Genomic DNA, 16908 nt, shown 5'->3' on the forward strand with positions numbered 1-16908 from the left:
CTGCTTACTTTGTTGTTATGTAGTTGTTTTTTGTGTGGCATTAGAACTATTGTGCCCCCAAAAGGTTTGGGACAGTTATTTGATTTTCCAAAGTTTAGGATTGTTAATTAATTCACATCTGGTTTAAGTGCACATGGTATTATTAAAGGGCATGTATATACATCTGAATTCAACATGTAGAAGTTATTTAAAAATATTACATAAATCCCCTTATTTCAGAGGACCATAAATCTTTTGTTATAAAGGTCACGTTTTTCCTGTATATATAACATATGTTATTTTTCCCACAATTTACTTATTTGTATAGCGCTGTTTTCACTGTCCTAAAAATGGGCACATGTCTTTCTTGTTCTAAAAAGTCCCTCCTTCAGAAATACATATCGAGTTCTGATTGTGTAGCTTGTTTAGTCTGTTGTTATTCGACAGCAGCTTAGCTTAGTTATCAGAGCCATTTAAGCCAAAGCTGGCAACTGATGTATTGAGTTTAGTCAAAAACTGTTTTATTGACGTCATTCAATCAGGAAGTAGAGGGCTATAGTCCAAACCAGCCTTCGCTGTAGGCTTTGAAAGGGGTGCACCAAACAACTCTGAATAAAAAACAAAAGCTGGATCCCAAACCGCCTACTTCCATACTATAGAGTACGTAAAAGCGCTACTTTGCGTACTATATAGTATGGAAGTAGGCGGTTTGGGATCCAGCAAAAGACTTATCATTACGATGGGTTCCAGTGTTAAGAGAGCGCTTTACTTCCTGCTTTTTTCAAAACATTCGCATCTTAATGATGAAAGCGTGCCCAGGCTCGGATTGATAAAAGTACAGTGTGGGTGGGTTGCACCAACAAGGATTAGGCCTAAATCTGGTTTAAATCAAAGCTTATTTAATAATTCTGTTGCACCAAACTTAAAACCCGTTTAAAAATAATCAGGTTTTCATTTAAACTGCCATTTTTATCCAAGTTTAAATTTGACAGTAAACCTAGATTTTTTTAATCCTGTTGCTCCATTACTTTAAACTCTGTTTTAAATCTCAGTGAGGGATTAACTTTAAACGTGCATATGAGGAGGTTTAAATATGTTTTTTTTACAATTAAATGTCAGTAGTTGTATAGGGACGGCACTCGTCAAACTTTTATGACCCCCTCCCCCACCCGGTGACAGTTGCTGTCTGACAGGTCGTTTTTATGACCCCTTGACAGATGGTGTTTTATGACCCCATGACAGATGGTGTTTTATGACCCCATGACAGATGGTGTTTTGACAGGGTGTGTTTTATGACCCTTAACAGATGGTTTTATGACAGTTTGTGTTTTATGACTCCTTAACAGATGGTGTTTTGACAGTTTGTGTTTTTATGACTTGTTTGACAGGGGGCGGGACCATCAATCAAAATCTGTACAAGTTGTCAACTTTAGACAGAAAGTATTTAATGGTTTTATGGCCGGTCATTTAGAGTGATTGTTTTTCCTGAGTGTATTTTATGTCAAGCCTATGCTGATATGTTTAATGACGGCTCGTGTGTGACAGCTCGTGTTTCGACATTTGATGTCAGCTCGCACCCTTCCTCCCTCCTTTCTCACAAGACCTGCATTCTTTCACATGGGTGCGTGTTGTAAAGCGATTAAAGATTTCAAAAAACTCAATGTTGGTAAAACAATCCCCCATTACGGTGTCAAAAAGTAAATGTTTATTTTAGATTTAGACAAATCATGAACAATGCTACGATTAAAACTTTTGATTGTAACATCACAAGTTATTTAATTAAATATTCCGTATACGGGTATAGTTTAAGCAATGATCTGAGCCAATACTACAATCTTTAGACGATAGTCTAAACTAAATAAATTTTTAAACGGTTCAGGAATTCCGTGAATCTTTTCATAACCTGCACTATAGTTTCACGCGTATTAAAGATCCGGCGGTGCCTGACAAAGCGCCGGGTGAGCGTTCATATCTGCCATTTTAAAATAATGTTAATAAATGTAATTCTGTCCACTATGGCAAAATAGGATTTTATTTTAGATTTAGTGGAATCTTTAACCAAGTCTCTGATTAAGACATGTGTATACGTGCACAGATGGTGACAGAGAAACTTATATATGACGTTAGTAATCTTTTAAATGTTTTTAAGACGTATTCACCCCATTTTGGGGTTTTATTTTTAATTAAAGGCTTCTTAAAACATGTGTGAATATGTGTATATTATACAAAGAGTCTTATATTGTCTGCTCTGACAAAAATAAAGTATTATTTTAGGTTTAGGGGAATTGACTGCGTGTGTCTTATAAATACAACTTGATAATACGTTTGTTTTGTAAAGAGACTTCTTTAAAGTCACGCAAAAATAAAATATTTTAGTTGTAACTGGTTAAACTTAAAGCCGATATTTTCTATCGAACTAGTCTATTTTCTGTTCAGACACAAAGTTTTCTGATGCTGATATTATGTCAGTGTGTGTTTGTGTGGGGGTCGTGTGCTGTAATCTTTGAAAGTTTATGACCGAACCTTTATTGGGGAGCGACAAGAGATCTCCGGCATCAGTTTGGATGGAGCAGAGCTGTTATACTCAAGTCTATTGGTATGTATGTGTTTCGCTGTGTTCGTTTCATTATTTTGTCTGATTATTTAAAAACTAAAAATTCGATCTCTGGTCTTGCAGCGAAATTGTCTAAGCTGGTATTTACTATTCCTGGTAAATCGCGGAGAAGAGTGGAATGAACAAAAAAGTCAGACCGTGACTAGAACCACCAGCAGCGTAACAAGGAAATCTTGGAGCAAAGAGACGCCGAGTGGCTCGTGTTGTCCGGTGTGTATTTATTTAATCCTGTTACAATAGATTTAAACAAACTGGTTTGTTTTAATATTTTCTAATAACATGTGTTATCTGTTTTAAAGGTTTGGATATCAGCGGCAAAGCGAACGTTGCGTGTACTATTGCAAAATATATAGCGGATCTCCACGGTACGTTTATATTGCATAAGAAAAAAGTTGTTTTATTTAGATATTTGTCCTAATAACTTGTTTTTATCTGTTTACAGGTTAGGATACAGAACACAACGCTTTGGACGTATCTTTAAAAAAGAGAAAAATCAGAGACTTTTTGGATTTGTCTGGGACATTTTAAACATTTTGTGGCAAATTGGATTTAAAACGTTTCGGATACTGGATACATGTGTTTGATTTGTCCACAGAGCTTGTTTAAGACATCTTCACCTCATTTTAGGGTTTATTTTTAATTAAAGGCTTCTTAAAACATGTGTGAAAATGTGTATATTATACAATGAGTATTATATTGACTGCTCTGACAAAAATAAATTATTATTTCAGATTTTAGGTCAATTGACTGCGTGTGTTTTATGTCAAGCGTATGCTGTTATGTTTAATGACGGTTCGTATGTGACAGCTCGTGTTTTGGCATTCGATGTCAGCTCTCACCCTTCCTCCCTCCTTCTCACAAGCATGCATTCTTTCACAGGGGTGCGTGTTGTAAAGCGAGTAGAGATTTCTAAAACTCAAAGTGGAGTCAAATAATTCCCCATTACGGTATCAAAAAAGTAAATGTTTATTTTAGATTTAGACAGATCATGAACAATGCTATGATTAAAACTGTTTTTTGTAACATCACAAGTTATTTAATTAAATATTCCGTATACGTGTATAGTTTAAGCAATGACCTGTGCCATATCCTTCGGCGCCGTCAATACTACAATATTTAGACGATAGTCTAAACTAAATAAAATTTTAAACGGTTTCAGGAACTCCGTGAATCTTTTCATAACCTGCTCTATAGTTTCACGCGTATTAAAGATCCGGCGGTGCCTGACAAAGCGCCGGGTGTGTGTTCATATATGCCGTTTTAAATTAACCTTCATAAAATGTAATTCTGTCCACTATGGCAAAATAGGAGTTTTTTTTAGATTTAGGGGAATCTTTAACCAAGGCTATGATTAAGACATATGTATACGTGCACCGATGGTGACAGAGAAACTTATAGCTGACGTTAATAAACTTTTTAAATGTTTTTAAGACGTCTACAACTCATTTTAGGGGTTTATTTTTAATTAAACGCTTCTTAAAACATGTGTGAATATGTGGATATTATACAAAGAGTATTATATTGTCTGCTCTGACAAAAATAAATTATTATTTTAGATTTTAGGAAAAATGATTGTGTCTATCTTATAAATACAACTTGATATATACGTTTGTTTTGTCAAGAGACTTTTTTAAAGTCACGCAAGAATAAAATCTTTTAGTTGTAATTGGTTAACATTAAATGTACTATTATCTATTTAACTATAAGCTATATTTTTCTGATCAGATATTTTTCTGTTTCTGATGATGGTCTTATAACAGTGTGTGTGGGATGATGATGGCTGTTCACAGCAGGTGGCGGGATGTAAACTAGGGTCTTTTTAAAACTGTAGTGGTAAAAATGTAATAGCACACTGACAAAAATAAAGCATTTGGTTGTAACAAATTATTTAATGAAATATTCAGTATGTGTATAGCGATGAACGGTGTCAAAATCACCGGGGACCCAACAATACTATAGTCTTTAGACTAAAGGGTATTTATTTTAATATAAATAAAATCTTAATCTTTTCGTGCACAATATTCTGATCAAGCCATTAGATTGTGTTCCAGCGTTTACAATAGAGAACATACGCGGATGCGTGTTCATATACACCGTTAAGAAACTTTAAAACGATTAAAAAATTCATATCTTCGGGGTTTTGTTTTAAGTTAATGACATCTTAAAACCAACTGGGAATATGTGTTTATTACACAATAAAATGTAATTCTGGCCGCTCTGACAAAATAAGGGTTTAATTTTAGAATTAGGGAATTCTTTAATCAAGTCCCTGATTAAAACACATGAATGCGCGAACCACAGTTGCCAGAGAACGTATGCTGAGGTGCTCTTATGGCGTTAAGAACCTTTTTATTGTTTAAGACATTTTGACCCCATTTCCTGGTTTTGGTGTCCGCTGTGGATCCCATTCCCAAATCTATGTGTTTATTATACAACAAATGCAATTCTGTCAGCATTTCTAGTTTAGAACGCCTCTGATTTAAACATGCGGGTTTTAAAATGAAACGGCCATGTGACTTTTATGACAAAAGCTATTCGATCTTAATTTTTTGTTTTAACATCCAAAAGTTTTTATACACATTCCATAATTAAACATCTAGGTGTGTATGAGTAAGTTTATATCTAATGTCACACGAGCAGCACCAAATCGCGCTTGTGTCTCTGTGTGTGCATACAGGCTGTTTATGTGGGGGCGTGTTTATGAGCCCGTGTCTTTGCAAGGTGTGCGTGCGTGCGTGCGTGCGTGCGTGCGTGCGTGCGTGCGTGCGTGCGTGTGTGTGTGTTTGCATGGGGGTCTATGATGTCTCTGTTTGTTACTAAAGTTTTGACATTAAGTCTGTGTCCTCATTGACAATAAGTAAGGGTTTTTAGATGTAGGCTTCATTACACAGATACTGATTAAATCATGTTATCCATTATTTGCGATTTAAAGAAACTTAAAAGGTTTAAGACATTTTATCTCACATTTTGGGGTTGTTCTTAATTAATGTAACCTTAAACCCCTCTGTTATCCATTTAGGGAACAATAAAATGTTAGCAAATATTATTTATCAAAGTTGACGATGTTATAAGCCAGGATGTCACTAACGTGACAACAAACATTTATTTAAAGACAAAACATTTTAACAAATTGCCATGGCTTACAGAGACACACTAGACTTAATAATAAAAATAAAAATATACTATTCGAACATCCTAACCTGATATTAGGTTAGATTAGGTTTAAGGTCAATCAGCGTCTTTAGCTTTACAACTTACAGCACAAACCCCCCCCCCCAATGACAGGATTTTTATGAAGTGAAGCAGACCCTTGGTATGCCTGTGGGGTTAGGTTCAACTAAGGTCAACATCTATCAGTGCATAATAAGCAAACATGAAATTATATTTTACCTATGGTTTGTTAATGATGTTGCTAGGTTCGCGTATTTTTTCTGAAACAAACTTTTCTTTTCAAACTTAGTTAGGATACACATGTTGTCGCCTCAAACACCTGATCAAAGTTTTTCTTCGCTAGCGACAACTAATGTCAGAGATTTTGTAAATTCATCAGATGTTTCTTACTTGTGTATTTTCTTAAACAAACTATTCTTTTCAATCTTAGACAGTCTTCATACGTTTGTCTTTCGATAAGTTGTTCATAGTTTTTCTTCGCTAGTGGCAACTCATGGCTGAGATTTGTAAATTTCATCAGATGTTCTTACATGTGTATTTTCTGAAACAAATTTATGCTTTTCAAACTTAGGTAGTCATCATACTTTTGTCTTTCGATAAGTTGTTCATAGTTTTTTATGTGGAAGTGTCAACTTATGTCTGAGATTTTGTAAATTCATCAGATGTTTCTTACGTGTATATTTTCTTAAACAAACATTTTTTGTTTTTCAAACATAGTTAGGATACACACTTTTGTCGCCTCAAACACTTGATCAAAGTTTTTTCTTCGTTAGTGTCAACTAATGTCTGAGATTTTGTAAATTCATCAGATGTTTCTTACTTGTGTATTTTCTTAAACAAACTTTTCTTTTCAATCTTAGACAGTCTTCATACGTTTGTCTTTCGATAAGTTGTTCATAGTTTTTCTTCGATAGTGTCAATTCATGTCTGAGATTTGTAAATTTCATCATATGTTCTTACATGTGTATTTTCTGAAACAAATTTATGCTTTTCAAACTTAGGTAGTCATCATACTTTTGTCTCTACATACATTTGTTCAAAGTTTCTTGTAGCTAGTGTCAACTGATGTCTGAGATTTTGTAAATTCAACAGATGGTCTTACGTGTGTATTTCTTAAACAAACATGTTGCTGTTCAAACTTAGGCAGAGTTCATACGTTTGTCTTTTCATAAGTTGTTCATAGTTTTTATTTGTTAGTGTCAACTAATGACAGAGATTTTGTAAACTCATCAGATTCAAACAAAACTCATTCATTTCTGTAGTTTATGTAACACCTTGTCAAACTCTTAAAGGTAGTACTAACTGTTTAAAACAACAATGCAAAGTATTTTAGATTTACTTGATAAATCTTTTACATCAAAACAAACTAGGATAGCAATATGGCTGAATCTGTAACAGGTGATACCACCAATAGCGTGTTGTACATAACAAAGTCTGCAAAATAATAAAGATTGATTAGGTTTTTATTTAGTAAACCTTTTAACATAAAGTGTAGAGTCTTTTGTATGTAACAACAAAGATGCGATGAAACAACGCAAAACAAGAGAGGATGCATACATCTACAAATGGGGCAATGTCTTTAATCTATTGGTCCCGAATTTAGAGGCTATACGGGGAAACTATTTCAAACATTGCCCCATTTGTAGATGTATGCATCCTCTCTTGTTTTGCGTTGTTTCATCGCATCTTTGTTGTTACATACAAAAGACTCTACACTTTATGTTAAAAGGTTTACTAAATAAAAACCTAATCAATCTTTATTATTTTGCAGACTTTGTTATGTACAACACGCTATTGGTGGTATCACCTGTTACAGATTCAGCCATATTGCTATCCTAGTTTGTTTTGATGTAAAAGATTTATCAAGTAAATCTAAAATACTTTGCATTGTTGTTTTAAACAGTTAGTACTACCTTTAAGAGTTTGACAAGGTGTTACATAAACTACAGAAATGAATGAGTTTTGTTTGAATCTGATGAGTTTACAAAATCTCTGTCATTAGTTGACACTAACAAATAAAAACTATGAACAACTTATGAAAAGACAAACGTATGAACTCTGCCTAAGTTTGAACAGCAACATGTTTGTTTAAGAAATACACACGTAAGACCATCTGTTGAATTTACAAAATCTCAGACATCAGTTGACACTAGCTACAAGAAACTTTGAACAAATGTATGTAGAGACAAAAGTATGATGACTACCTAAGTTTGAAAAGCATAAATTTGTTTCAGAAAATACACATGTAAGAACATATGATGAAATTTACAAATCTCAGACATGAATTGACACTATCGAAGAAAAACTATGAACAACTTATCGAAAGACAAACGTATGAAGACTGTCTAAGATTGAAAAGAAAAGTTTGTTTAAGAAAATACACAAGTAAGAAACATCTGATGAATTTACAAAATCTCAGACATTAGTTGACACTAACGAAGAAAAAACTTTGATCAAGTGTTTGAGGCGACAAAAGTGTGTATCCTAACTATGTTTGAAAAACAAAAAATGTTTGTTTAAGAAAATATACACGTAAGAAACATCTGATGAATTTACAAAATCTCAGACATAAGTTGACACTTCCACATAAAAAACTATGAACAACTTATCGAAAGACAAAAGTATGATGACTACCTAAGTTTGAAAAGCATAAATTTGTTTCAGAAAATACACATGTAAGAACATCTGATGAAATTTACAAATCTCAGCCATGAGTTGCCACTAGCGAAGAAAAACTATGAACAACTTATCGAAAGACAAACGTATGAAGACTGTCTAAGATTGAAAAGAATAGTTTGTTTAAGAAAATACACAAGTAAGAAACATCTGATGAATTTACAAAATCTCAGACATTAGTTGACACTAGCGAAGAAAAAACTATGAACAACTTATGAAAAAACAAAACGTATGAACTCTGACTAAGATTGAAAAGCAACATGTTTGTTTAAGAAATACACACGTAAAACCATCTGATGAATTTACAAAATCTCTGACATTAGTTGTCGCTAGCGAAGAAAAACTTTGATCAGGTGTTTGAGGCGACAACATGTGTATCCTAACTAAGTTTGAAAAGAAAAGTTTGTTTCAGAAAAAATACGCGAACCTAGCAACATCATTAACAAACCATAGGTAAAATATAATTTCATGTTTGCTTATTATGCACTGATAGATGTTGACCTTAGTTGAACCTAACCCCACAGGCATACCAAGGGTCTGCTTCACTTCATAAAAATCCTGTCATTGGGGGGGGGGTTTTGTGCTGTAAGTTGTAAAGCTAAAGACGCTGATTGACCTTAAACCTAATCTAACCTAATATCAGGTTAGGATGTTCGAATAGTATATTTTTATTTTTATTATTAAGTCTAGTGTGTCTCTGTAAGCCATGGCAATTTGTTAAAATGTTTTGTCTTTAAATAAATGTTTGTTGTCACGTTAGTGACATCCTGGCTTATAACATCGTCAACTTTGATAAATAATATTTGCTAACATTTTATTGTTCCCTAAATGGATAACAGAGGGGTTTAAGGTTACATTAATTAAGAACAACCCCACAATGTGAGATAAAATGTCTTAAACCTTTTAAGTTTCTTTAAATCGCAAATAATGGATAACATGATTTAATCAGTATCTGTGTAATGAAGCCTACATCTAAAAACCCTTACTTATTGTCAATGAGGACACAGACTTAATGTCAAAACTTTAGTAACAAACAGAGACATCATAGACCCCCATGCAAACACACACACACACACACACACACACACACGCACACGCACACACACCTTGCAAAGACACGGGCTCATAAACACGCCCCCACATAAACAGCCTGTATGCACACACAGAGACACAAGCGCGATTTGGTGCTGCTCGTGTGACATTAGATATAAACTTACTCATACACACCTAGATGTTTAATTATGGAATGTGTATAAAAACTTTTGGATGTTAAAACAAAAAATTAAGATCGAATAGCTTTTGTCATAAAAGTCACATGGCCGTTTCATTTTAAAACCCGCATGTTTAAATCAGAGGCGTTCTAAACTAGAAATGCTGACAGAATTGCATTTGTTGTATAATAAACACATAGATTTGGGAATGGGATCCACAGCGGACACCAAAACCAGGAAATGGGGTCAAAATGTCTTAAACAATAAAAAGGTTCTTAACGCCATAAGAGCACCTCAGCATACGTTCTCTGGCAACTGTGGTTCGCGCATTCATGTGTTTTAATCAGGGACTTGATTAAAGAATTCCCTAATTCTAAAATTAAACCCTTATTTTGTCAGAGCGGCCAGAATTACATTTTATTGTGTAATAAACACATATTCCCAGTTGGTTTTAAGATGTCATTAATTTAAAACAAAACCCCGAAGATATGAATTTTTTAATCGTTTTAAAGTTTCTTAACGGTGTATATGAACACGCATCCGCGTATGTTCTCTATTGTAAACGCTGGAACACAATCTAATGGCTTGATCAGAATATTGTGCACGAAAAGATTAAGATTTTATTTATATTAAAATAAATACCCTTTAGTCTAAAGACTATAGTATTGTTGGGTCCCCGGTGATTTTGACACCGTTCATCGCTATACACATACTGAATATTTCATTAAATAATTTGTTACAACCAAATGCTTTATTTTTGTCAGTGTGCTATTACATTTTTACCACTACAGTTTTAAAAAGACCCTAGTTTACATCCCGCCACCTGCTGTGAACAGCCATCATCATCCCACACACACTGTTATAAGACCATCATCAGAAACAGAAAAATATCTGATCAGAAAAATATAGCTTATAGTTAAATAGATAATAGTACATTTAATGTTAACCAATTACAACTAAAAGATTTTATTCTTGCGTGACTTTAAAAAAGTCTCTTGACAAAACAAACGTATATATCAAGTTGTATTTATAAGATAGACACAATCATTTTTCCTAAAATCTAAAATAATAATTTATTTTTGTCAGAGCAGACAATATAATACTCTTTGTATAATATCCACATATTCACACATGTTTTAAGAAGCGTTTAATTAAAAATAAACCCCTAAAATGAGTTGTAGACGTCTTAAAAACATTTAAAAAGTTTATTAACGTCAGCTATAAGTTTCTCTGTCACCATCGGTGCACGTATACATATGTCTTAATCATAGCCTTGGTTAAAGATTCCCCTAAATCTAAAAAAAACTCCTATTTTGCCATAGTGGACAGAATTACATTTTATGAAGGTTAATTTAAAACGGCATATATGAACACACACCCGGCGCTTTGTCAGGCACCGCCGGATCTTTAATACGCGTGAAACTATAGAGCAGGTTATGAAAAGATTCACGGAGTTCCTGAAACCGTTTAAAATTTTATTTAGTTTAGACTATCGTCTAAATATTGTAGTATTGACGGCGCCGAAGGATATGGCACAGGTCATTGCTTAAACTATACACGTATACGGAATATTTAATTAAATAACTTGTGATGTTACAAAAAACAGTTTTAATCATAGCATTGTTCATGATCTGTCTAAATCTAAAATAAACATTTACTTTTTTGATACCGTAATGGGGAATTATTTGACTCCACTTTGAGTTTTAGAAATCTCTACTCGCTTTACAACACGCACCCCTGTGAAAGAATGCATGCTTGTGAGAAGGAGGGAGGAAGGGTGAGAGCTGACATCGAATGCCAAAACACGAGCTGTCACACACGAACCGTCATTAAACATAACAGCATACGCTTGACATAAAACACACGCAGTCAATTGACCTAAAATCTGAAATAATAATTTATTTTTGTCAGAGCAGTCAATATAATACTCATTGTATAATATACACATTTTCACACATGTTTTAAGAAGCCTTTAATTAAAAATAAACCCTAAAATGAGGTGAAGATGTCTTAAACAAGCTCTGTGGACAAATCAAACACATGTATCCAGTATCCGAAACGTTTTAAATCCAATTTGCCACAAAATGTTTAAAATGTCCCAGACAAATCCAAAAAGTCTCTGATTTTTCTCTTTTTTAAAGATACGTCCAAAGCGTTGTGTTCTGTATCCTAACCTGTAAACAGATAAAAACAAGTTATTAGGACAAATATCTAAATAAAACAACTTTTTTCTTATGCAATATAAACGTACCGTGGAGATCCGCTATATATTTTGCAATAGTACACGCAACGTTCGCTTTGCCGCTGATATCCAAACCTTTAAAACAGATAACACATGTTATTAGAAAATATTAAAACAAACCAGTTTGTTTAAATCTATTGTAACAGGATTAAATAAATACACACCGGACAACACGAGCCACTCGGCGTCTCTTTGCTCCAAGATTTCCTTGTTACGCTGCTGGTGGTTCTAGTCACGGTCTGACTTTTTTGTTCATTCCACTCTTCTCCGCGATTTACCAGGAATAGTAAATACCAGCTTAGACAATTTCGCTGCAAGACCAGAGATCGAATTTTTAGTTTTTAAATAATCAGACAAAATAATGAAACGAACACAGCGAAACACATACATACCAATAGACTTGAGTATAACAGCTCTGCTCCATCCAAACTGATGCCGGAGATCTCTTGTCGCTCCCCAATAAAGGTTCGGTCATAAACTTTCAAAGATTACAGCACACGACCCCCACACAAACACACACTGACATAATATCAGCATCAGAAAACTTTGTGTCTGAACAGAAAATAGACTAGTTCGATAGAAAATATCGGCTTTAAGTTTAACCAGTTACAACTAAAATATTTTATTTTTGCGTGACTTTAAAGAAGTCTCTTTACAAAACAAACGTATTATCAAGTTGTATTTATAAGACACACGCAGTCAATTCCCCTAAACCTAAAATAATACTTTATTTTTGTCAGAGCAGACAATATAAGACTCTTTGTATAATATACACATATTCACACATGTTTTAAGAAGCCTTTAATTAAAAATAAAACCCCAAAATGGGGTGAATACGTCTTAAAAACATTTAAAAGATTACTAACGTCATATATAAGTTTCTCTGTCACCATCTGTGCACGTATACACATGTCTTAATCAGAGACTTGGTTAAAGATTCCACTAAATCTAAAATAAAATCCTATTTTGCCATAGTGGACAGAATTACATTTATTAACATTATTTTAAAATGGCAGATATGAACGCTCACCCGGCGCTTTGTCAGGCACCGCCGGATCTTTAATACGCGTGAAACTATAGTGCAGGTTATGAAAAGATTCACGGAATTCCTGAACCGTTTAAAAATTTATTTAGTTTAGACTATCGTCTAAAGATTGTAGTATTGGCTCAGATCATTGCTTAAACTATACCCGTATACGGAATATTTAATTAAATAACTTGTGATGTTACAATCAAAAGTTTTAATCGTAGCATTGTTCATGATTTGTCTAAATCTAAAATAAACATTTACTTTTTGACACCGTAATGGGGGATTGTTTTACCAACATTGAGTTTTTTGAAATCTTTAATCGCTTTACAACACGCACCCATGTGAAAGAATGCAGGTCTTGTGAGAAAGGAGGGAGGAAGGGTGCGAGCTGACATCAAATGTCGAAACACGAGCTGTCACACACGAGCCGTCATTAAACATATCAGCATAGGCTTGACATAAAATACACTCAGGAAAAACAATCACTCTAAATGACCGGCCATAAAACCATTAAATACTTTCTGTCTAAAGTTGACAACTTGTACAGATTTTGATTGATGGTCCCGCCCCCTGTCAAACAAGTCATAAAAACACAAACTGTCAAAACACCATCTGTTAAGGAGTCATAAAACACAAACTGTCATAAAACCATCTGTTAAGGGTCATAAAACACACCCTGTCAAAACACCATCTGTCATGGGGTCATAAAACACCATCTGTCATGGGGTCATAAAACACCATCTGTCAAGGGGTCATAAAAACGACCTGTCAGACAGCAACTGTCACCGGGTGGGGGAGGGGGTCATAAAAGTTTGACGAGTGCCGTCCCTATACAACTACTAATGTCTGGCTAAATGATTAGAAACACATACCGCGAGCGTGGTGGCACTATTCAAAGATGCGTTTATTATAACGTCTCAAGAAAGTGAGTTTGGCGGCTCAAAAAGATAATTAACAGCACCGATGACAGCTATCATTGCTCGTATGTGCCTTTCGTCTGTCACGTGCGCTCCAATCAGATGAAGGGCAGTGAATGAACAGACACACGGTGGCGCTTCATGACAAGGGCGTCGACACATCTTGTTCATTATATCACAATATTTGAGCTTTGCGATATTTCCTGTCACAATATTTCCTGATCTGTTAATTGTTTTAAAAGATTGTCAAATGTTTTTATTTGAATCAGACCTTTAGATTAGCCTACCGGTGTATGTAGGTGATTTATAATACAAAAATTACATTACCTTTGCTTGCATAAACTGTTTATTTCCATTTTGAATGACAATGTCAACATTGTTGCTGTTTCATTACACTGGAAAATTCAACGTGGTGGACAAAATAAAGATGAATGGTTTAATTCAGTTTAAAGTTTTAATCTAAGATTTGTTAATCTGTGTTTAAATTTAAGTGGTGCAACACAACTCGAATTAAAATTAAACTGAGATCAACAAACCCTAGATTAGCTCTAAACTCTGCTTAATTTAATCATTGTTTGTGCAACCCACCCTGTGAGTGCGTGCATCTGGGGGAGTAGGGAGGGGTGACAATCGCGCTGGGGCATAGTTTGGTTTGGATAATGTGAGTGTGCCCTTATGCTCTGACTGCAACATTACACACTAACTAAAGTTTGAAAAATAGGATTAGGAAGAATGTGACCTTTAACACATGCATTACTGTATGAAATCATGTCTTCTCTAGTGATCCTCTGCAAGGACATCTTCAACTTCCCTTATAAGGACATAAAGTGACTGCAATTGTATTTAAAATTAACATTTTTGTTCATCTGAAGAAAGATAAATTTGGGATGGCATGAGGGTAAATAAATTGGGATTGAATTTACTTTTTTGGTGAGTTATTCTTTTTTTAAACCTGAGATGCACTTTAACTACTTTGTTTTCAAATCTTAAACGGTGGAATACTGTGGAACCTTATTTATAAAAAGAAAGTGTTTGGCCCAAATGTTATGGAGGACACTGTAATAAAACTTGGTTTAAACATGATGGCATATATAGAATCAGTGTCATTATGAACTGTAATCAAATAAAATGCATATCCATGTTAAACATTGAGCATTGTAAATTTGATCATATAATTATATTTGATTTATATAATTCTTTATATAGTTGTGATATATTTTACACATTTTATTTCATATGTACTAAAGTACTTTGCAATTTATCAAGCAGTTGCAAAAATGCAATATCAGCAATACATCAGGTCTAATAAAATGGTAAGTATATTTTTTCTGATTATTTCTATACAAAAAGCTTGTTAGGAGTTCCCCCCCCAAAATGCTTTATGGGTGTATATACATGTATCATGTGGGAGTACCCCTTTTATGCTAATTAAAAAGTTTTCTAATTTTGTTTTGGATTCTTCTACAACAAACACTTTTTAATATTTCCTCGTTTCTCAGAAATTCAAAGATTTAGTCTCTCTAAACCCCTCTATTCTGTGAGCCTACTCTGCTCTGAGTGTGTAGATGGCCCAGTCTGTTGTGATTGACCATACAGCGCATGTCAGAAATAAGACACTCATTAACAACGTTCATAAAATTTATAAAGGTTTTGTTCATCTGTGAAGGCTAACTTGTTGGACAAAACTTGTAAGTGTCATACACTTTTGTTAAACACAAAGCTTATTTTTGCAATTATTCAAAAGTCTATGGTATAAATTATCGACCATTTTTGCGAGGGAACCATTATTACCATTAACTTGGTGTTAGTCTATAACAGGGATGGGCAAGGACCGGTGTCCTGCAGAGTTTAGCTCCAACTTGCCTCAGCACACCTGCCTAAAAGTTTATGCCTAGTAAGACCTTAATTGGCTGCTTCAGGTGTGTTTAATTATGGTTGGAGCTAAACTCCGAAACGACAGAAGTTGCCCATCCCTGCACCACTAGTATTTTTTTCAAATTCTGTATTCAAAATTTCCAGAAATTAAAAAGGTCTCGTAAAAATAAATATGTCATACAGACCAATAGTCTTACTTTTGATATTGTCTGACTATCCAGGGCCCAGGTCAGGAAACAGACCTAGGTAAAGTTGGTTTGATATTCAGACATTCGGACCTCCGGGTTCAATAACTTTCTAAGTATACATTCAAGAAGGTTATTCTTAGCAATTTGTAATGACCAAGTCTTTTGACTACAACCTACATTATGCACAATCCCTTAAAATATCCTAGTATCGTTGATTCATGTCCTACTTTGTTGCGAATGTCTGTTGAATGTCCAACTGCGTGGTGTAAAAAGCCTAGGGACCGTCTACAAAGTGACATTTTCCTTCTTTAAGTGTGATCACTATGAGATTAAAGCGGTTTTATTTCAACTGTACATACCTGTCAGCAACTATCAGCTTGATTTTCTCTCTGCTAATGCTGTAAATATTTGTTTTGCAAAAATTACATTACAATAATCCATCAAATGTCTAGAAAATGAAAGATATGAGCATGAAGAAGAATAGATATTTGTAAGTAATCCAGACAAGTGGAAAGTCATGTGTAACCTCAAGTACAAAGATAATATCTGCATTTTGCAAATATTTATATATTTCTGTTTGCCTTAAAATGAAGATGCACTGTGTTGGTTTTATTAATCACAGTTTTTGTTAAATAAGTTTTTAAAGAAGAAGCCTGATCACTCAAAAAAATTTCTGGACCCTCGAGAACATTCTACCGGTCACATTTGATGTTTAATTAACTTCTACATTTTGGTTGTAAGTGTGGTAAAGAGCATTTAGATTATTCAAACATGTAACAGTGTTCTTAATAAATGAATAGAATATATATATATATATATATATATATATATATATATATATATATATTTTTTTTTTTTTTTTCTTACATTTTCTTGTATTACTTTTATTACTTTACAAAATGCAATTGTCACAGGTTTATAATCTCTAGCCATTAATTGATTTTTGAAAATTTGCTAAACAATCTCTGTCCATGGTACTGAATCCATCATGTTGTTGACAATTTC

General features: G+C 34.0%; 1 long non-coding RNA gene across 1 annotated transcript; it reads right to left on the reverse strand.

The window, feature by feature from the left end:
* Positions 1–11602: 11602 nt before the first annotated feature.
* On the reverse strand, positions 11603–16671 carry LOC135745446 (uncharacterized). Its single transcript, XR_010531243.2, has 4 exons — positions 12286–16671; positions 12058–12204; positions 11903–11968; positions 11603–11825 (listed from the first exon to the last, which is right to left on the reverse strand). It is a non-coding gene; the product is annotated as an uncharacterized lncRNA (long non-coding RNA).
* Between the last annotated feature and the right edge of the window lie 237 nt (positions 16672–16908).

The sequence above is a fragment of the Paramisgurnus dabryanus genome, chromosome 12 (genome assembly GCF_030506205.2).
Source record: "Paramisgurnus dabryanus chromosome 12, PD_genome_1.1, whole genome shotgun sequence".
In the NCBI taxonomy this organism is placed as follows: Eukaryota; Metazoa; Chordata; class Actinopteri; order Cypriniformes; family Cobitidae; genus Paramisgurnus; species Paramisgurnus dabryanus.